At 50.0% G+C, this 22,024-nt stretch overlaps 1 protein-coding gene across 1 annotated transcript in view; it reads right to left on the bottom strand.

Moving 5' to 3' along the window:
* LOC136852635 (uncharacterized) overlaps positions 1–22,024 on the bottom strand; it is a 76,008-nt gene that overhangs the window by 53,430 nt on the left and 554 nt on the right. The window lies entirely within an intron of this gene.

Genomic DNA, 22,024 nt, shown 5'->3' with positions numbered 1-22,024 from the left:
CAACGCCGTGACGGACACAACTTAGTATGCCCTTGCTCTGGGCGCAGTACCAAATTAACAATAAGGGATCACCTCTATCACCATAATATTAAAAATTAAAAATTAAAAACTTTCAACCACAAAATTAAAAAGACTGTAGGTACTCCTAAACCATCAAACATAGTAACAGACGACGCAACCAAACCCAATTTCCAACATCAAGGAGAAAATGTTAGTCGGATAGGGTTGCCCCTCTTTCTCCCTCACCCACCACCGTGTCAGTAACTACTAAAGGCCCTAAGGTACTGCCATTGTCAAAGTCTGTCTTCAATTCTGACAAGTAATGCGATGCGAAGACCGACTTACATCGCCAAAATGTAGAATTCACAATCTTTTGCACTGAGAGATTGTGCCTGAAAGCTAAAGAAGTAGCTACAGCTCTTATCTCATGTGCTCTCACTTTCAGAGTTCCCGTGTCTGAGTCCTGACAATTCCCATGGGCTTCTGAAATAACTTCTCTTAAGAAGAAAGCAAGAGCATTCTTGGAAAGTGGTCTTGACAGGTTTCTCACAGAACACCACAAGTTCTCCGAAGAGCCCCTGATTCCTTTTGTTCGGTGAATATAGAACTTTAAGGCTCTCACCGGGCACAACAATCTCTCTTGTTCTCCTTCTCCCACAAGATCTGAAAGGCTCTTAATGCTGAAAGACCTAGGCCATGGTCTGGACGCATCTTCGTTCTTCGCTAAGAACCTAAGAGAGGAAGAACATACAGCTTTTCCTTGAGAGAAACCAATAGTTTTGTCAAGGCATGAACCTCACTCACCCTCCTGGCTGTTGCGAGTGCTACTAGAAAAATAGTTTTCTTAGTCAAATTTCTCAACGAGACATTTGCCAAAGGTTCAATTGATCTGAACAAATCCATTTAAGAACGATGTCCAAATTCCATGCTATTTGTTTAGGAACTTTCGTCTTCGAGGTATTAAAAGACTTAAGTAAATCCGTTAGATCCTGATTGTTCGAGATGTCTAGACCTCTGTGCTTAAATACCGACGCAAGCATTGATCGATACCCCTTAATTGTGCTCAAAGACAATCCTTTTTCCTTATAAAGGGATAGCAAGAACTTCGCTATTTGATTTAGAGAGGTTTTAGAAGACGAAACTCCATGTCTATTGCACCAGTCTCTAAACTGACTCCATCTTGCCTGGTATACTGCGTCCGAAGACTTTCTTCTGGGTCGCGCAATAGTGCTTGCAACCTCCTTTGAAAAACCTCTCTTCCTGAGGAGTCGCTCGACAGTCTGCAGGCGACAAGCTGTAGAGCGGACAAGTTCTGATGGAACCTCAGGAAGTGGGGCTGTCTGAGTAGATCTTTCCTCGACGGGAGGATCCTCGGAAAATCTGCGAGGAGGAGGAGAAGATCTGGGAACCACTCCTCGATGGCCAGAAAGGAACAATTAGTGTCATCTTGGTGTTCTTGTGGTTCCTGAACTTTTCCAAGACCTTCCTGATAATTTTGAAAGGTGGAAAAGCGTAAAGTTCCAGGCAATCCCAACTCATTGTCATTGCATCCACCCAAAGTGCCTTGTCGTCCGGATCTGGGGAGCAATATACGGGGAGGCGTTTTGTTCTGTCTGTTGCAAACAGGTCTACTAGCGGACGACCCCACAGATTCCACAACTGTTTGCAAACCTGCGGATGTAAGGTCCATTCCGTGGGCAAGACTTGATTCTTCCTGCTTAAGAGATCCGCTGTTACATTCCTCTCGCCTTTTATGAACCTGGTCAATAACGTGACCTCGTTCTCTTCCGACCATTCTAAAAGTTCCTTGGTCGTCTGATACAGGGAGAAGGAATGAGTGCCCCCCTGCTTTTTGATATAAGCAAGAGCTGTCGTGTTGTCCGACTGAACTAGAATTACCTTGCCTTTTACCTCTTGTTGAAATTGCATCAGGGCTAGATGTACCGCTTTCAGTTCTTTCACATTTATGTGCAGTTCTTTCTGTTCTTCCTGCCACAGGCCCGAACATTCCTTGTTGTCTAAAGTCGCTCCCCACCCCTGATCCAAGCGTCTGACAAGAGTGTGAGGTCTGGGTTCTTGATATAAAGAGAAATTCCCTCCTCTAGTCTTTCTCTTGAATTCCACCAGAACAGCTCCTTCTTGATCCGATCTGAGATCTTGAAAAGAAAGGAATCCGGATGGGTTTTGCGTGCCCATTGGCTTTGTAGATAAAACTGCAGAGGCCTCATCTTGAGTCTCCCCAGTTTTACGAACTTCTCCATCGAGGCTAAGGTCCCCAGCAAGCTCATCCACTGGTTGGCTGAGCAAACCTCGCGATGTAGAAAGTCATCTATCATGCTTAGACAAGACTCTACTCTCCGTATTGATGGAGAAGCCCGAAAAGTCAGAGAGTCCATCCTCACTCCCAAATAAACCATCTGTTGTGATGGTGAGAGGGACGATTTCAGAACACTGACTAGTAGACCTAGTTCCTTTGCCAGGGATAATGTCTTTATTAGGTCCTCCACACATTTGGCTTTGGAGTGTGCTTTCAGAAGCCAGTCGTCCAGATACATTGACATCCTTATTCCTTGCAAGTGAAGATTCTTCGCCACCGTTGACAGAACTCTTGTAAACACTTGAGGTGCAGTTGACAGTCCAAAACAAAGAGCTCTGAACTGGAAAACTTTGCCTTGGAAAACAAACCTCAGGAACTTCCTTGATTCCTGATGGATTGGAACGTGGAAGTATGCATCCTGGAGGTCTATCGAGACCATCCAGTCGCCCGGTTGAAGAGATGCCAACACCGACTCTGTCGTCTCCATCGAAAATTTCGTCTTTTTTACAAAAACGTTCAATGCGCTCACGTCTAGAACTGGCCTCCAACCTCCCGACGCCTTCGAAACTAAAAAGAGGCGGTTGTAAAACCCCGGAGAGCATGGGGTCGGCACTAATTCGATGGCTTGTTTCCTTAGTAGTGCTTCTACTTCTTCTCGAAGGCGCAAAACTTCTGAGAGTCGTTGGAGTACGTTTGAAAAGCGACTGGAGCGTCCGACAGAGGGGGCTTTTGTTGGAATGGGATGGAGTACCCTTCCCGGATCACCTGTAAGGACCAAGGATCTTGAGTGACCTTTTGCCAGGCCTCCGAGAACGACTGGAGTCTGGCACCTACTGCTATGTGGAGGACAGCACACTCATTTCTTTTGTTGAAAATTGGAAGGTCGAGTAGAAGATTTTCCTTTCCCACGAAACTTGGAAAAGGGCCGAGAAGCAGACTTGCCCCTGAACGTCTTGGAAGTGTCTGAAAACACCGAAGTTTTGGCGGAAGTAGCTACAGGAGTAGTCTTCTTGGTTTCTTTGCTGACTGAGCCAACAGGTCCTGTGTTGCTTTTTGTGTGAGAGCTTCAGCAGTCTCTCGAACTAATTCCTTCGGGAACAAATGGTCCTTCGACAAAGGGGCAAAGAAGAGAGCAGACCTCTGGCTGTGGAAACACCCTTCGCCAAAAAGAGCACCAGAGTTGTCGTTTCTTCAGAACTCGGTTGCAAAAACTGAAGTTAGCTCCAAGGCACAATCGCATACTCCCTTGTCTATGCAGTCGACTACCAAGTGAAATCCGTCAACTGCGCATCCGAAAGTCCGAATTCTTTGACTTTCCTAGCCAGAGCCGCCACTGACCAATCTAGGAAACTGATGACCTCCACAACAGCGAAAATACTCTTGAGAAGATGATCCAACTCCGACTGCGTGAAGAAGATCTTCGCTGATTGAAGAGCTGTGTGACGACTTGAATCCACTAGACTGGAGAAGTCCCTTGAGCGGAGGCAGACACACCCAAGGAAAAACGTTCTCCAGTCTCGTACCACATGCGGCTGCGATGAGCCAATCTGGAGGGTGGAAGACAAAACATACTCTTGCCTTGCTCTCTCTTGTCTGAGAGCCAGGAATTAATCTTCTTGATAGCCTTCTTGGCCGAAATCGCCAAAACTAGGCGTGTAAAAGGAGCTGGATCCGAGGCGTTATCCCTCTTAAACTGCGATCTGGGAGATGCGGAGTCGAAGGCTTAAAAGAGTCCCCAAAGTTCTCAACGAAAAACTTGAGTAACTCCTTATAACCCGAAGATTTCTCCTTGATTCCTGGAATGTCCTCTTCCATTTCTACATCTTCCTCATTTTCCTCTTCTACAGAAGACACAGGAGACAATTGGTGTACAGGAACAGTTTCCTGACGAAACGTAGGTCGCACGGAATCTAAAGTCTTGCGACCATGCCGATGTGGCGCCGAATCCGTCAGGTGTGGCGCCGCGCCAAGCTGAAGTGGAGCCGCGCCATGCTGAAGTGGCGCCGCGCCAAGCTGAAGTGGCGCTTCGCCAACAGAACGTGGCGTATCCGGAGCTAGAGAAGAATGCTGAAGCGCCTGGTTGAGCCTCTTCACTGGTGCATGCGAAGTGGGAGGCTCTTGCGCCAAGACTTGTGGCGCATTCAAAGGAAGCGCCTCTGCAACAGGTGCTCCCGAAGCAGCACGAGCGCCACAAAAGCACTGAATAAGATCCGTCAATTTGTCCGTAACTTGAGCGACAAAACGGGGATCTTGTTGACCGGTAGTAGGAGGAGGCACTATCTGCGATGAAGCTGGACGAGATGTAGACGCTCCTGGTACGAAAACACGCTTATTACTAGCAATAGTACGCTGCGTAGGTTCCTTCCGACGAGGCGGATCCACTGAAGAGGAGGAGGAAAAAGCTTCAGGATCCTCCCAGAAGCTACAGCCCGCTTGCGGATCCGTCAACGATCTTTTCTTAGGAATCGCTGCAGGAGAGACGGTGCGAGACCTCTTGAGAGGGCGAGAAGAATGCTTGAAGCGCCCACTTCGAGGAGGAGTCAAAGAATCATCACCACTAGAAGACACATCACCAGCAGCGCCTTTTCTATGGTGTGCGGAAGCATCCTGGGATTGCACAACAGGAATACTTGAGGGGGTGACTGTTCGGGAGCAAGCCCCACTCGCCTCCTTTCGGTTTTCGACATGCCCTCTCCCTGAACCAGGGGAGTCCGACTGAGGTCTAGACCTGGGAGAATGAGTGGGCCGAACAGACACCTCCTCCACTAACACTTCACTTCGAGGAGCCAACTTTTCAATGGCTTGGCCCATCGTCTGGATGGCTGAAAGCACTGCTGAAAATTTAGTGTCCATCTGGACTTTTAACTCTGACACGGTGATAGGATTGGGATCAACAGGGTCGGACAAAGGAGAGTTAATAGGAGAGGGGTTAACAGATTGAATTACCTGCCCTACAGACTTAGCAGATGATGACCTCTGCGAAGCTTTCCTAACTCTGTCCTTTTCTAACTTCCGTAGATATTTCTCTAAGGCTGACCATTCATCCGTTGTTAGATGCATACATTCCTCACATGTATTCTCTGAATTACAAAATTTACCCCTACATGAAGAGCAAACTGAATGGGGGTCGATAACCGCCTTAGGCAATCGAGTCCTACAGCCTAAAGCACAATATCTACTAAGAACCAGAATCAGACATATTGTACAAAGAATTAATTCCGACCACAAATTGCAAAGAGCTAGCTAGCAAAAAACCACAAAGAAATACTTAAGTATAAATTGCAGACAAAAAATTCAACCAAAAAAACGAGACCGTGTTGCCGGTCTCTCGGCAGAAAACTTAATGGGTTCTAGAACATTGTTGGGATAGTTCCTTGTTACCTATAGAGGGCGCTGGTAGAGGGATCACCTAGGTGTTTATAGCGCTAGCGCGAAATTTAAAATTCTGCCGTGACGTCAGAGACGACAGCTATATGTAACTACCAGGTAAGTTCTATAAGTAAAACTGCCAATTAGTGAATTTTCCTCTATATATTTGGAGGTATGTTCCACAGAAAAATTCACAATTAACTGAAGCCGCAAATGTTGAACCGCAATATAGCAGGGGTAGACTGTCCCATTGAAAGAGATACTTCCATGAAAATCTTTAGACCACAATCCACGAAGTCTGGAACTACTGTATTCACAGGCAATGAACATACAAAAGACATGAACCATTGACTAATGGCTCCAGAAGGCCTTACTTCCTCTATGATGGGACCACTAGCAACCAATCAATAAACTAACCATGAAAATGATAATTGACATTAGCAAAAGTGGCCAGTCTTGATTCTGTCAGCATGAATTCTGAAAGCAGAAGATCCTCAGATCCCATCGATGTCTTGCCTACCGAGTAGGATCCCATCCCACATGAGGGCAAGCCAACATACCAGCCCTCCCTGGAATGCTCTAAGGATTCCATTCACTAACCCACTATGGTGCTGTACATAGAATCATGAACCAAAGATACTGGAACAGAACACAAATTATCAAAACCATTGCACAAAAGAGTAACTATATATGCACAAAGTTAAGTATATCTTAGTTTAAACAGACCACTGAGCTGGTTAACAGTTCTCCTAGGGCTGGCCCGAAGGATTCAATTTATTTTACATGGCTAAGAACCAACTGGTTACCTAGCAACAGGACCTACAGCTTATTGTGGAATCCAAACCACATTACGACGAGAAATGAATTTCTATCACTAGAAATAAATTCCTCTAATTCTTCATTGGCTGCTCGGAGAGTTGAACGCTGGGCCAACAGCGTGCTAGCCGAAAGCTCTACCCACCCCTCCAATGAAGAACTGTATGCACAAAGCATCAGATGAGTCAGAGAACCAGGCCTGGTACTGAGTGACTGTGGAACACCAGCTTGGCACATACAAATTGCCAAGATAAGCAGAAATTTTACCCCTCTATCTATATAAGGCACCATATTTTCTATGTACAGTAGAACTTTCCAAATTGTAGTACAGTATAATACGCTGGGCCCTATCTTCTTTGTAATGACCAGGGAGGGCAAGGCCCCAACCATGTAAGGACCCAGTGCCCTAAGCTAAGTTAGAAAGCATCCTCGTTATACACTCATATCTGCTTTGTCACCAAAAAACCCGGGTTTCCTACTAGAAGCCCGAGTTATCATTAGCCATAGTCTGGAGTGGGATGTTTCTATCTATGCTTTAGGCTAACTACGGAGGTCATTTAGTCAAATTCACCAAAATCACAGTAGACTTAAAACACTGATTGTGGGCAGTACAAGATTTTACAAAAAATATTACATAAGTAATCAAATTCGTGGCGACCGACTGCACTTTATTCATTGACAGACAACTTCAACTTAGCATAGACCTAGCCATGGTGAACAACAGGTAGGCTAGCCAGTAAAACTGAAGACTAATACCTTGGCCTGGTTCCCGCCAGTCGGGGACCGAAATATTTACCATCTTTTGCCTATGTTTTTCTTTGTGTTTGTACCTTTTGTTTGTACTTACGATATTTACAATCTTTTGTTTATATTTTTACGTGGTGCAATATGGGTGCCATATTTAGCACCAGCCCCTTGGGGATGAATGTATAAAAATAAACAAAAGACAGTACAGTAAAGAACATAGACACAGCCTAAAGGTAATCCTACAGTTTAGGGGTCGAAATTCACTGCATTACCTAAAGTCAAGATCAACACACACACACACACATTTATTAAATATTTATTGAATCATGGAGAACAATAAAAAAAAAGAGCAGTTTATCTGCTTACAGAAGAAGAGATTGTAAAAAAAAACAAAGGGAATAAAGGGGGAACATAAATAAACAAAATCATGTCTTAGGGGATACAGAACAGAAGCAGAGATTGTAAAAACAACAAAGAGAATAAAGGGGGAACATAAATACACAAAAACATGTCTTGGGGGATATGGACCCATTGAATTTTTAGAAAATCGTAAAATCTCTGCTTCTGTAAGCAGATAAACTGGTCATTTTTTCATTTTTATCAAAAAGCAGCTGCTGAAGAGCAAGAGCCCATGCCAGGTTCCTACCTGGTCCCTGGTTCCTAAGCGCTCACTCCACAAACGCAGTTCAGGCACACTACACTACAGGCAGTCCCCCAGTTATCAGCAGGCTCGGTTACTGGCGGTCTGGTTTTTCAGCACTTGTCTAGCGGCAAAAAGCAGCAATTTTCAGCACCAACATGCGCCGATTCCCGCTTATCAGCGCCAATAATCGCGTATTGGCAGAGAGGTGCCGATAGCGACTTTCAGCACTCACCAGCGCTGATAACTGAAAAATCACAATTTTTGAAAGTACAGTAAATTGTACAGTATTTTTCCTAACTATACAAACCTGAGGTCCTTTACATTAAGAATTACTTTCAGCATAGGCTGGAAACGGGCGTTAAACTCTTGAGCAAGGTGGTTAGGCAGTAACTACCGCCAGATAGGCGGGAATACCCGCCTGCCCGGATGTAAACATTCCAGTTTGCCTTTCAGTCCAGGTTCACATTGAGGGGTGGCATGAGGTGGGCATAATATTTAATGTAAAGGACCTTAGGTTTGTATAGTTAGGAAAAATACAATTTACTTTCAAAAATTGTGATTTGTTCTGACACGATATACAAACCGTCAGTCCTTTACACTAGGAAGGCTCACTGGTTGGAGGGAGGAATCTGAGTGAGTCTCCTGAACTGACTGGGCTACTCCTCCTGGTCGAAAGAGTGAGGAGGAGTACCTGAGCCTCTGACACATTGATTGGAGTGTAGGAACTGCAAGATCAAATGTCATATACTGGACCTTTTCACATGAGTGAGGAAACGTGACTCATACGAAATAGGCTGGAAGAATCTTAGAGTTGGAGGCAGTAAGGAAAAGCTGAGACAGGGTTCCCCTTATTGCCAGACTCTCCTTCCTCCCCTTGCTAGAGGAAGGAGCGGAATTGCTTCTATGATTCTACGAGAAAAATAGAACGGGTGCTCGATGTGTAGTCTTACCGCATCAGCACCAGGTCCAGCACGTGTTGGTTCAAGTCCTATTTTCATCCCAAAGGAGGAGAAGTAGAAGGACGGGGAAGGAGGAGGAAGAGAGGCCAGTCACTCTCGGTACCCTTCTCACTTCCAGAACCAACACCTTAGGCGAAGTACTACTCGTCTTCTTGAAGGAGCCGGGTAAGAAAACACAACTTGTTGAGCAGCCACCACAGGGCCAAGGAAAAAAAAGGTTCCCAGGGCCTGTGGGCAAGACCATAGGAAGACAAGAGTGTGGTCTATGAGATCACGTCTTGCTTCCAGCTCAAAAGAAACTTCCAGAATGCAAGGGATGGACCAAGCCATCAGCTTCATGAGCTCTCGGGTGGAAGGTACTGGTATTGTCGTTGTCAGCTGCAGAGTACCTCCTTCGATCGCTTCACAAAGCCAGGAGGAAGATGTATCCTTAGACACTTCTTCCTTGGGAGAGAGTACTAGCGAAAATGTCGACGACATCCAGGTTAGGAATGTCGAGCCTTTTTGGAAAAGTACCACAGATCCCTAAAGGACAAAGTAACGAATGATCTGGATCATTGATACAAAGTCCAAGGAGGAGGGGAACAAGGACGACCCGAACTTGACAACAGATGCCAAAGGATTCGGAGTCCACCTACGACATCTGAGAAGGAGTCGAGGTATTGACCCCCTTCACCTGTTCTTCCATCTTCTACGCCAAGGACGGAACATGATGAGAGATGGTCCTACGAGGGCACATCTCTATCCGACGACTCTCGTAAGGGCGCGTGCAGCATGGGACAGGAACCCTAAATGAGAGTCACATGTCACCCAGGGAACAGTTCCCTGGGACAGCAAGACCAAAGAAGCTTCTCATCCGTAGTTAAATCGTGACCGAGGACAAGAAGGCTACTTCAGACAGAAGACTAGGTCGCAAGGGCCTACGTAGGGCTTACGTTCTTCACAAATGAAAGGGAAAGAAGCAACCCTCAGCAGAGAAGACGAGGAAGTCCAGACTTGAAGAGTGACTCTGCCCAGAGAAGAAGTTCCGCAACGACACCAACCAGCGAAGATGGCTCCAGTCCCTGGGAGTGTTGCAGAGGACTTTCAAGAGACATCCAGCTATAGCCGCTGCTGCTCAGCAAGAAAGCCTATGCTTACCAGGGAAGCTGGAAGGTCTCCCAGTCCCGAACACACCGCCCGAAGAACCGCTTCTTGTGTAGCTGCTACAGGAGGTTGGGTCAAGCAGAACTCTTCTCGATGCCTCGGCTATCAGGTCGGGCGAGAGGCGGAGTCTTACGGCATTTGTCTGTAACTCGGGGTGAGCAATGCTTGAGAACCCCTAGCGAAACAGACAAATACAGAGGGAAAATGTAGATATCAAGTTTCCCAGAAAGACAGCATGCCTCGCTGTAGCAGCCCCTGGGTCTGGTATCTGGTATGAAGGAGCGAGAAAAAACTACCGACTTGTGCAGGGAGGCAACAGAAAGACGGTAGGGATTTCTCAGTCAAGCAATCTCTTCGTGAATCTTCGAGTGAGCAGCACATTCCGTCCTGATCACTCAAACCCGAGGCCGAGCTCGGTTGCCAATGCATCCCTACCGGGGATGCATCTAGCTAATTGAGATGTCGAGTGTGCTATAGAATGCTCGAGTACCAGCAAATGTCGACAGATGAAACAGGAGGAAAATCGATTCCCTCTTGTTTCTCGACAAATGCCACTACTGTGGTTTGTTGTTCAACGAACCAGTGTGTCGCAAAACTCATCCTGAATTCTCGGAAGGCCAGAAGGCCACCCTGAGCCCAGGATGGTGATAAGAAGGTACCAATCATCTCGGTCCCACACCTTCAAGACTAAGTCTTACAGGTGTGCGCCTATTCCTCGATAGGTGAATTCGTAAGTAGACACAAGATGTGAGGGAAATATGCAAGCATATTCAAAGGTTCCTGCAATCAAGCATTAGCCTAACTCCTTTCTTACTTCAAAGAGGAAAGAAGGATGGAGGAATGGAAGCAGACTTCCATTCTCTGCCATGGGGAAGCTTCTGCAAGATGACATGATACCGAGACAATTAGCTCTAGCCAAATCGGGAGCACGGGAGAGGAAGCAGGATGAAAAGAATTGCCGAAACCTACGGGAAATGGACACTTCTCCTGAGGGAATCTATTCCCAGGTCTTGTCAATGTCGCTGCCAGCTCCAGAGACTTGATAAGTATCATTTCATCCAGGAATCTGCAGTGGAGAACTTCTTCCCGGTCGATACTTCTTTCTCTCTTCCCTTCTTCCCTCCTCCCTTATGGGAAAGAGGGTGGAAAGAGACACAGTTAAGCGCACCTTCCTAGAAGGGTAGGAAAGGCTATGTTTCGCAATCTTCTATCGAAGCCTGGGACTTCTTAAGAGTTGAGGGGGGGGTTGGCTTGAACTCAGGGTCGAGTCAAGATGACTAAGACCCCAAGGTCTTGGCCATTGTCCAAAGGACAAGGCAGTGCCCTGGTACGAATCTTGATTACCGAGGTTTCTGGCAAATCTCTGCAAGAGAAAGGCAGAGCCAGGTAAGGTTCATTCCTAAGGGTTGAGCCAACTTGGGACTTACGAAACCGGAGATCCGAATTGGGACAAAGTCCTTCTTAGCACCAGAATTGCCCACAGAGCTGCAGTCGGCCAGAGCCTCCAAGGCAAGAAGAATTCATACTCTGTCAAGGCAGGGGAGAAGCTTGGTGTCTCGACCTGAATGAACTCCTCCGAAGAAAAGAGTTCATCTGGTTGAGAACGCTCTCGGAAGCGAGGACAGCGGCGGCCCCCGACACTCTTGGCCACTCGGGAACTGCAAGGGTTGCGAGTGATGAAGATTATTCATTGGGGGAGGATCCTCGCACTGACAATCGGCGCAAAGTTCTCTGAAAAAATGAGGGAGATCACAACTTGAAGAGGAAGACCCTCACTGTTTCCGAAGCATGAAACTCCTGTACCTCTCCCCTTGGAGGGAGCCTTGACAGATCCCATGAAACCCTCCTATGCTACCTGGTTGTACTGCAAGACAATTGGGGGACCAACACCCAAAGCACACCAGGAAGCCGAACTCCTAAGAGCTCTCTCTGTCCGTCTCGCGCCTCTCGAAATAACTGAGAGGAAAAGAGAACAGGTGAGAAGAAAGGGTACTCCTACCTGTCCTGCCAGTATGACCAGCAGGAGAGGCGGACCGTGAGCGATAATCAACCGAAGGAGATTACCACTACACGGGAAAAAGAGTGCTTGTGCCATGGCAAAGCGCTTTCCTGGGAAGAGCAAAAAGTTCACTCGAACAGAGCCGAGAACCCGATTCGGAAAAACCGAGTGGGGCCGGGCCGAGCCGATCATGTGAACGTGATGCAGACTGGGAGGTACGTGGTGGACTGGGAGGCAGGCGGGGCGAGCCGAGTCGAGCCGAGCCAGTCTCGCAAGCACGACCAAGGGCTGGGCAGGGCGAGCCGAGTCGAGCCGAGCCAGTCTCGCAAGCACGACCAAGGGCTGGGCAGGGCGAGCAAGCCGAGCCAGTCTCGTAAGCACGACCAGGGGCCGAGCCGAGCCGAGCCGAGCCGAGCCGATCACACGAACACAATCGGAACTGGACAGGGCGGAACTCGTCTGCCGTGAACTATTCCTAGTTTCCTGAACTCTAAACTCCTTCGAGGCCGAGGCTCCTCTAGAAGAAGGTTCAAAGGGGAATTCTGTGTCTGCTATCCTGCATGCTCGAACCCTAAGGTTCAAGACACAAGTATGAAACCCGGCTGAGCAACCAAAGCAGCTGGCAGGCATTAACGAGACACCTGGTGTCTCGGCACCCAGACACCTGGGTGTCTCAGCACTTTCTCTCGTCCTGTGCCTCTCATCAGGACAGCGCTCGTGATTCATACAATTCGAGCTACCCATGAGACTCCCAAAAATCGGGAGTGGCTGCTTTCAGTTTCCTAAAAGATCAAAAGAGCAAGGCACAGAACCAGTCTTAGACGCAGACTTCCAAGACTGGCAACAAGGGCGTGGCCTCTTGAGGTCGTACTTTCGTGGCCCCCGAAACACCAGACCCCACAGGAGAATGGGACAGCCAACGAGAGAAACTTGTCTCCCAGAAGAGAGTCAGTCCCTTAGAAGTCCCGCAGGACTCCCGAAGGGAATCTCTTCCCTGCTTCTTCTGATGTTCAAACCGACAGGATCGAGACACCAGGCTGGGAACCCGACAGAGCACTGGCGAGCACTCAGGGAGCGCTTGCGATGCTGGCAGGAAGAGCCGAGATACCTGGGTGCCTCGGCTCTTTCTCTTGCACTGCTCCCGAACTGGGCCGAGGAAAATCTCTCCAGACCAGATCGGGATACTCAATATTCCATAGAATCTCGAGCACTCAGAGCGGCTCGCGAACGAGTGCCCGAAGCAGCCCCCGTCTTAGAGGCGGAACCTCTAAGACTGGGAACGGGATCAAAAACCGAGGTTTGCGCGCCCGTGGCTTCCAAAACACAAAACCCAAGGCTATGCGAATCAGTTTCCTAACCCGAAGGTCGGGAAGAGCCAACGAGATACCCACTGCCTCAGAAGGAGACAGACCCTAGACGTCCAAAGGCATCAAGGGGATGAAGTAGCCTTCCTCTCCTTTGGCCGACGGAGGTCTGTCCGATTCCCAGGACCCCCTTGGACCTTGGGAGAGGAAGGGAAGATGCAGCAGAAGACGAAATCAAAGATAAGATGACAGCTACTTCCACAGGGCGGCTTCCTTCACCTCCACTCCGACATCTTCTACAGGACGGTGGACAAGAAACATGGTAACCTCCAGGGCAGTCCGGCAAGAACACAACGGACGCGGCGCAGGACTCCACCACCAGGAGAAGCAGCAGGCATGATCAGGACAGCCGATGCAGGAGCTACGGCAGCGGTTCGGAAGGCAGGAGCTACTGTAACGGTCAGGAACATCACCTCAACAGGGCGACTTGCTTCATCTTCACGCCGACATCTTCTACAGGATGGCAGACATCGTAACCCCTGGGGCAGCTGGCAGGAACACAACCGAAGTGGTCCCGGGCACAACTGCCAGGAGAAGCAGCAGGCATGATCCGGACAGCCGATGCAGGAGCTACAGCAGAGGTTCGGAGGGCAGGAGCTATTGCAATGGCCAGGAACGTCACTTCCACAAGGTGACTTCCTTCCCCTTCACGCCAACATCTTCTACAGGATGGCAGACATCGTAACCTCCAGGGCAGCTGGCAGGAACACAACGGAAGCGGCTCCGGGGCACGACCACTAGGAGAAGTAGCGGGCACAATCAGGACAGCCAATGCAGGAGCTAAGTTAGCGGTTTGGAAGGCAGGAGCTACTGCAACGGACAGAAATGTCACTTGAAAGTCACCAGCAGTGACAGGAACGATCAGGGCGGCTGCGGCAGGAGACCAGGAAGAGCAGCCAAGAGACTGTCGTTGAGTTGACAAGAGCATAACAGAGGGAACAGCAGGAGCAGATGGACCACAGATACGGTGGAGGCATTGCAACAGCATACATGAAGACCAGCAATGACAGCGATCGATCTACATCGGCGGGAACAGAGTTGGAACGATCCTGACGTGGAAATATGTCATCTAACCAGGTATTGTGGTCGATCCCGAAGCAACACTGAATGAATGTCGGGACTGCTTCATGCGAGATATCCTTTGATATATCCAGCCAACTACTGCTGTGTCTGCGATGCTCACTGTCAACCTGAAAGAAAAGCAAAGATGATTAGTAGAGGGAGACTCCTCTCGCTACAAGGAGAACTGCCCTACGCAGCGGGAGGAGGTACTCTAGAAGAGGTCACCCGATCGCTCCCTGCCCCTGGTCTTCACCCGACGAGCGAGAGAAGAGGGCTAAGGAGAGAGATCTACTAAAGGGGAGTAGGAAGAACCTACGGGAAGAGAAAAAAGGACGGAGGGGGAGGCCACCAAGGGCGCCTTGGAAGCGGAACTTATCGACGACGCCCGCAACCTCCCACCCAGCCCGTAGTTCTCCTAGCGCAGGCGGCGAGCAACACTCAGCATAAGTAGGAAGGAATTACTTAGTGATGCCCCTTATACATGGAGGGTAGAACCCCAAGAAGGGAATGAACTCTTACGTCCTGATGAATGTAGGGGAGTGAAGATATTACATCCCAAACTATATCTCTCAACGTACAGGGGCGCCTTCAGTATTTACGTAAAGGGCTGCTGGAAGAGAAGAATTACCACTTGGTTACGCTACTCCAATTACACCCTTGGCCGTCAAACCCAAGACACAGGCAGGGAACGACGGCTTATGCAAGGTTATCATAAATCGTGGGTTTGTATTAATAAATATCAAACACACATATATATAAACAAAAATACAGAAAGATCCCACCGGGATAATAAGAGCTTAATGACAGTCAGGTGGAGAGAACGAAAAAACACGTCAGCAATGCATGACGGCCGAAAGCAAACTGGAATGTTTACATCCGGGCAGGCGGGTATTCCCGCCTACCTGGCAGTAGTTACTGCCTAACCACCTTGCTCAAGAGTTTAACGGCCGTTTCCAGCCTACGCCTGAAAGTAATTCCTAATGTAAAGGACCGACGGTTTGTATATCGTGTCGGAACAACTGGAGTTTTCTGTTGTGCTGGGTGGCAAACAGGTCGATGGCTGGCCGCCCCCACAGATGGAATAGCCTTTCCATCACTTCCGAGTGAAGGGACCATTCGGTTCCTATCACTTGATTCTGGTGGCTGAGCTTGTCTGCCACGACATTCCTCTTGCCTGGAATGTACCTGGCTGACAGCTCTACAGAGTGAGCCACGGCCCACTCGTGCACCTGCATTGTCAACTGGTGGAGCGGGAGGGACACTAGGACCCCCTGCTTGTTGACGTATGCCACTACCGTCCCATCACTCAATCCCGGAATTCTTGGAGAGCCAGGAAGGCTGCCTTGAGTTCCAGGATGTTGATGTGAAGGCGCTTGTCATCTTGGTGCCACACTCCCAAAGTCAGCAACTCCTCCAGGTGTGCGCCCCATCCCTCAGTCGATGCATCTGAGAACAGCAGCATGTCCGGAGGGGGAGTATGCAGGGATACTCCTATCAAGAGGTTCCTGTCGTCCATCCACCAGCGAAGGTCCTCCCTCACCTCCTCAGAAAGAGGAATGAGGAAGGACTAGGGGTCTTGGGACTGGGACCAATACTCCTTTAGTCTCCGCTGTAGAGACCGCAGGTGAAGACGCCCATGAGGTACTAGCTTCTCCAGTGACGAAAGGTGACAGGAACAGCTGTGCTGCCTGCCTGAACCTGCTGATACGAGAGTCCGAGGGAAAGACTTTTGCTGCCACTGAGTCTATCAGCATGCCCAGGTACTTTATCTTCTGCTTGGGGATGAGATCTGACTTCTCGAGGTTCACCAGGATCCCAAGATCATGGCAAAACTTGAGGAGTCGATCCCTGTCCTGTAGCAACTGCAAGCGGGAGCTCGCCAGGACCAGCCAGTCGTCGAGATACCTCAGTAGACGTATCCCGTGCGAGTGGGCCCAAGCTGACACGAGTGAGAAGACTCTCGTGAACACCTGGGAATCGGTCGAGAGCCCGAAGCAAAGTGCCCTGAATCGGAAGACCGTCTCCCGAGGACAAAGCGGAGGTACTTGCGGGAGGACGGATGAATGGGTATTTGGAAATATGCATCCTTCAAGTCCACCGTTAGCATGAAGTCATTCTCCCTGATGGAAGGAAGCAGGGATTGCGCTGTTTTCATCGTGAACCGAGTCTGGTGAACGAAACGGTTCAAGGGAGAGAGGTCTATGACCGGTCTCCATCCCCCTGCGGCTTTCTCTATGAGAAAGATACGGCCGTAAAAGCCTGGAGACTGGTCCGACACGACTTTCACAGCACCCTTACTCAGCATGGCTTGCACTTCTTGCTGTAGTACGGTGTCCTTTGGAGTTCCTTGGACGTACGTGCGGAAATGGACCGGGGAGTAGGTGAGGGGAGGCAGAGACTCGAAGGGTAGTAGATATCCCTCCCGAAGGACATCCACTATCCAGGTCTCGGCTCCGTGTCGCTGCCATGTTGTCCAATGGCTCGACAGGCACCACCCCCAACCTTCGGCAGCTTTTGGGAGGGAATGCCGTCCCCAGCATTTCCCTTTCTTCTTCTTCCCCTTGCCCCCTTTACCAGGTTGGAAAGTGGGCTGAAAGGGGCGGGAAGGCCCACTCTTTCTAGAGTAAGAAGAAGGCTGGGTGTTCCCACGGGACCCCTTCAAAGACTGGGGCTTCTTAGGGACCGAGGAAGTGCCAGCCTGGCCCGAGGGCCTGGCCGCAGAGGTTTTGGCCACTGCCTGGTGGACAAGCTGGTCGCTGTCATCGGCCCGGGGCTTGTCCACCGCGGTGTCCACCAACTCCCTAGGGAAGAGAGAGGCGGAACCCAGCAACGGTCCATTCCACAGGGTCATTGCCGACTCAGGTCCTACAGACCTCGAGAAGTGAGAGAGAACAGCGTCTCTCCTCTTCAGGACCAGGTTTGCTGTCTGGTGGGCGAGGTAGGAGATGGCCCTACCTCCAGATTGGCACAGTCTCCCAAAGGCAGAGTCCTCCCCAGGCACGACAGCGCCCAAGGAAGCAGCTACCTTCGATACTGTGAAGGACCACAGATCGAGCCAGGAGACTATCTGGAAGGTCGCCATGGCAGTGGCTTCCAGGGTTGTGGCTTCTTGTTGAGAGAGGGAGATGCTCAATGCAGCAAGCTGCTGCAACATAAGACCCGGATCTAGACATACCAGGTCGGGTCAAACTGTTTAGGCAGCAATGCCCTCTCCGATGGTGCGTAGAAGCGCTTCTGGCGAGGTGGGGGGGGGAGGGGGCAGGAAGAAGCTTGTCCGAACGGTTCGATCTAAGTGAATTGTCTTTCCCAGACACAAGACCATTCACCTGGTTGAGGACCCCTTCGGCAAGCGTGGACCGCCAGCAGCCCCACCAAAGCCTTGGGTTCCTTCTTGAGTCCCCAGTAGGATTCGAGGCACGACGGACAATCCACAGTTGAGGCCGTGGTCCCTTCCCCGAGGTCATTGTGCTGACGAATCAGCGCAATAACCTCAGCAAACGTCCTCTGTATCTCGGGGTGTCCACATCCTGGGAAAGAGGACCCTCAAGTCCTTCCAGAGTGCAGTCCTCCCGATCTACTCTCCCTGCAGGAGGGAGAACCTCAGCAGACACCTGTGATCCTTCCTGCACCATGCGAGCGTAAGACCTGGTCGAGCCGAGGACCGAGCCAAGTACATACACCCCTGAGGTAGAACTCTGGGGAGAAAACTCGCCAGAGTTCTTCCTGTCCGACTCGTGCCCCTTGGAAGGAGTCCAGGAGGTAGAGGGGACAGGCGAGGAGGATCGGGCCCTCCCACTGGCCCTGCTGGCAGAACTAACAGGGGCAGTGGGGCGGGAGTGGTCACCAACCCGTGGCAGTGACGGCAGCCCGGGTCGAGGAGAGTGCTTTTGCCTAGGAAAAGCAGTCTCCTGAGGAGAGCGGAGTGGCTCGTGTGAGCCGAGCCACGTGCTCGCCTCCCCCGAGCCAGGCTGGCCGTGCGGATGGGGCCGGGGACTGGGCGGAATCGAGTGCGCGGCTGGCTGGCGCGAGCTTGCGCTGTCCTCTAGATGCGCCCCAGTCTTTTTTGAGGTCATAGCCTCTCGGGAAGACTGAGCAGGGGACCTCTTCTCTGCTTCTCCAGGCATTCGGGCCCGAGGAACCGAAGCACTTTCCCGGGAACCTGGCTTGGCACTCACAGAGGTACCAGCAGGAAGAGTCGTTGAACCTGCATGTCCGGACTCTTTCTCTTGCCCCACGCCCAGATCTGTACGGCGAGAAGTTTCTCCCGTATCAGCCTTGGAAACCCGGGTATTAGGAGCGACTAGCGCACGAGTGTCTGACGTGGACCCACTGGCCTTAGAAGCAGGTTTCTTAGGTACAGCAGGGGGAGTGCGGACCGTGGTCTGCACGCCCTTGGCTCCTCATGCGACTGACCAGGGGGCCAGAGCAGCGGTTCCCTGATCCGTGGATCGGGAAGAGCTGGCGAGAGATCCAACTGCCTTCCCTGTAGAAGGAGGCAGTCCCTTAGAGGTCTCGGTGCAAGACTTCTTGGTGGGGGGGGGGGGGGGAGAGACAGGCTTCTTCTTCTTTGGCTGGGAAGCCTCAGAAGGAGAAGAGGAAGAAGAGGTAGCAGACGAAGACGATGATGATGACGAAGACGAAGACGACGACACCTTTCTCGATCTCTTCTTTGACTTCTTCTCTGCCATCTTCCACAGGACTGTAGCCAAGTCCCCATACCATGCGGGAGCAGCCGAAGAAACAGGAGCAGCCTGGGGGGCCACAGCAGCAGGGGCAACCCGGGCAGCGTAGGCGTTGCTCAGGCCAGCAGTTACCGGGGCAGGAACATCCGCACAGCAGCCAGGAACATGAGGAGGAGCCAGGAATGAAGGCACAGGTGGGGCGCAAGCAGCCAGGCCAGGGTTGAAGGCATGGGGAGCAAGTTAGTCATTAAGCCGTGCTGAGAGACAGGGAAGCAAGGAGCCAGGACCATAGACATAATTGGGTCAGGGTCAGCAACAGGGGCAGGAACAGTCAAATGCGGCACCGTTGATGTTACCATATTAGGAGTGGGGCCAGCAACCCAGGAGGCAGCGGTACGGAATGGAGAGTGGCAGGGGCAGCCGAAACCTGGGTGTCCAGGTGTGACGCCACCGACACAGGTAGCTTGGAGAAACCAGACATGGTGACAGACGTGGTGATGATAGTGGTGCCGAGTGTGTTGTCACTGGAGCGCCAGACAGATGAGATACAAGGCCCTCCAGTGATGGAACACCAGGTAGACCCAGGTGTAGCCAGGCCGAGGATAGATCTGATACCTGGCTATCCACCCCGAAACCTGAGGAAATAGTCGAGTTTAACTGGGAAGTCTCTGCTCATTTTGGGGGAAAAATTTCACTACCAGCTCGAGAAGAGACCCCTGAGAGGATGTCCTGATCAACCGCTCCCCCCAGCCCTTCCACACCTGATGAAACGAATGAGGAAGGGGATGGGGAGTCCCCACCCGAGGGAGAGGGAGTAAGCAGGGGAAGTTCGCAGGGAGGGAGAAACGAACCTGACACATTAGCCACCACTGGAGTTGTCAGGGGCGTGTTACCCTAAGACGATTCCTTGGCCGGCTTCTGACGGTAGCGTCTCCTCCCTTCAAACCTCTTCCATTGCTCGGGAGACCAGGAACAACACTCGCTACAAGGAGCGTCGCGTGAACACACACGTCCCCTGCAAGATGGGCAGAGGGCGTGTGGGTCCGTGTCGACACTAGACCGAAAGGTATTACATTTCTTGCCTCCTACCCCAGGACACACACGCTGGGGATAGGAAGGTTTAGAAGGTTTATCAACATTCATACTGAAAAAAACAAGGAATTTTCCCACCAAAAGGTTGAAAAAGGGCAGTCAGGCAGAGAGCAAAGAACAACATCCGCATTCCATGACGGCCAAAAGCAAATTGGAATGTTTACATCCAGGCAGGCAGTACTCCCGCCTCCTGGACAGTAGTTACCTGCCTAACCACCTTGTTTGAAGTTCAACGGCTGTTTCCAGCCTACGCCTGAAAGTAATCCTAATGTAAAGGACCAAGGGTTTGTATATTGTGTTGGAACAAAGAAAAAGCAAAGATGATTAGAGAGGGAAACTCCTCTCCCTACGAGGGGAACTGTCCTACGCAGTGAGAGCAGGTACCCAAGAAGAGGTCGCCTGACTGCCGGCCCTCCGCCGCCCCCCCCTTGCGGTCTTCGCCCAACGAGCGAGCAAAGAGGGCAAAGGAGAGAGATCTCTACCGAAGGAGAGATAAGGAAGAACCTACGGGGAGAGAAAAGGACGGAGGGGAGGCCACCAAGGGCGCCGTGGAAGCGTAACTTACAGATGACGCCCGCAACCTCCCAACCGCCCCACAACTCTCTCAGCGCAGGCGGCGAAAACAACACTTAGCACAAGTAGGAAGGAAGTAGTCATGCCCTTGTACGCCCAAGAAGGGAAGCGAACTCTTACATCCCAATCAATGTAAGGGAGAGAAGATATTGCGTCCCAATCTAATATCTCCAACCATACAGGGGAATGCCTTCAGTATCTAAATAAACTAAATAAAGGGCTACTGGAAGAGAAGCATTACTACTCGGTTACGCTCCTTTCAATACACCCTTACCCGTCAAACCCAAGACACAGCGCAGGGAAACGACGGCTATGCAAGGTTATCATAAATCGTCGGTTTATATTAATATTATCAAAAACACGTAATATATACAGAAAAATACATTAAGATCCCACCATGATAATACGAGCTTAACAAGTCAGGCGGAGAGATCCGAAACCACGTCTGCAACACATGACGGCCGAAAGCAAACTGGAATGTTTACATCCGGACAGGCGGGTATTCCTGCCTACTTAGCGGTAGTTACTGTCTAGAGTTTAACAGCCGTTTTCAGCCTACGCTGAAAGTAATTCCTAATGTAAAGGGCCAACGGTTTGTATATCGTGTCAGAACAATCGGCGATTTTCAGCAAACACCATTGCCGATAAGCACCAAAAATCACCGAAAAAGCACCTCGGTGATTTTCGCTTACCGTTACGCTGTTGGAACGGAACTCCCGCCGATAACTGGGGACTGCCTGTATTAGTATGAGATCCAGAGCTTTACTCCCTTTGATTTTTTACAATTGCTGCTTCTGCAAGCTGATAAATTGGTAATTTTTTAGCAAATATACTTCTGTTTGCAAATCTGTCGTATGAAGAAATTGAAAATAGGCCTAGGAAAGAAAACTTAAACAAACACACACACAAGGGAACAGTGGATTTGGACCCCTAACTGTAGGATTACCGGCATAAAAGAGACATAGCAAAGAAAAGGCAGTTGGCCTAAATATCCTGGTCCACATCTGGTGGGAACCAGGCTGCATAACAGTCTTTAGTTTTGCTGCAAAATATATTAGTCCATACAGTAGAACTAAGTAAGAGCTCAGCATTGGGTATTACTTAGGAAATAGACTTTCTCTACAGTATTTTGGTTGCTTATCAAGAATTTACCATTATTTCTCGTGGGTTAACTGCAATTAACCTCAGAACTAATTGCGTTTTTGTATGCAGGCCATCCTGGAAAGCTATCACATATGCGCAGTGTTATAGGGGA

The sequence above is a fragment of the Macrobrachium rosenbergii genome, chromosome 25 (assembly GCF_040412425.1).
Source record: "Macrobrachium rosenbergii isolate ZJJX-2024 chromosome 25, ASM4041242v1, whole genome shotgun sequence".
NCBI lineage: Eukaryota > Metazoa > Arthropoda > Malacostraca > Decapoda > Palaemonidae > Macrobrachium > Macrobrachium rosenbergii.
Note: the sequence above shows the minus strand (reverse complement) of the source record. Positions and strands in the feature narration are given on the sequence as shown.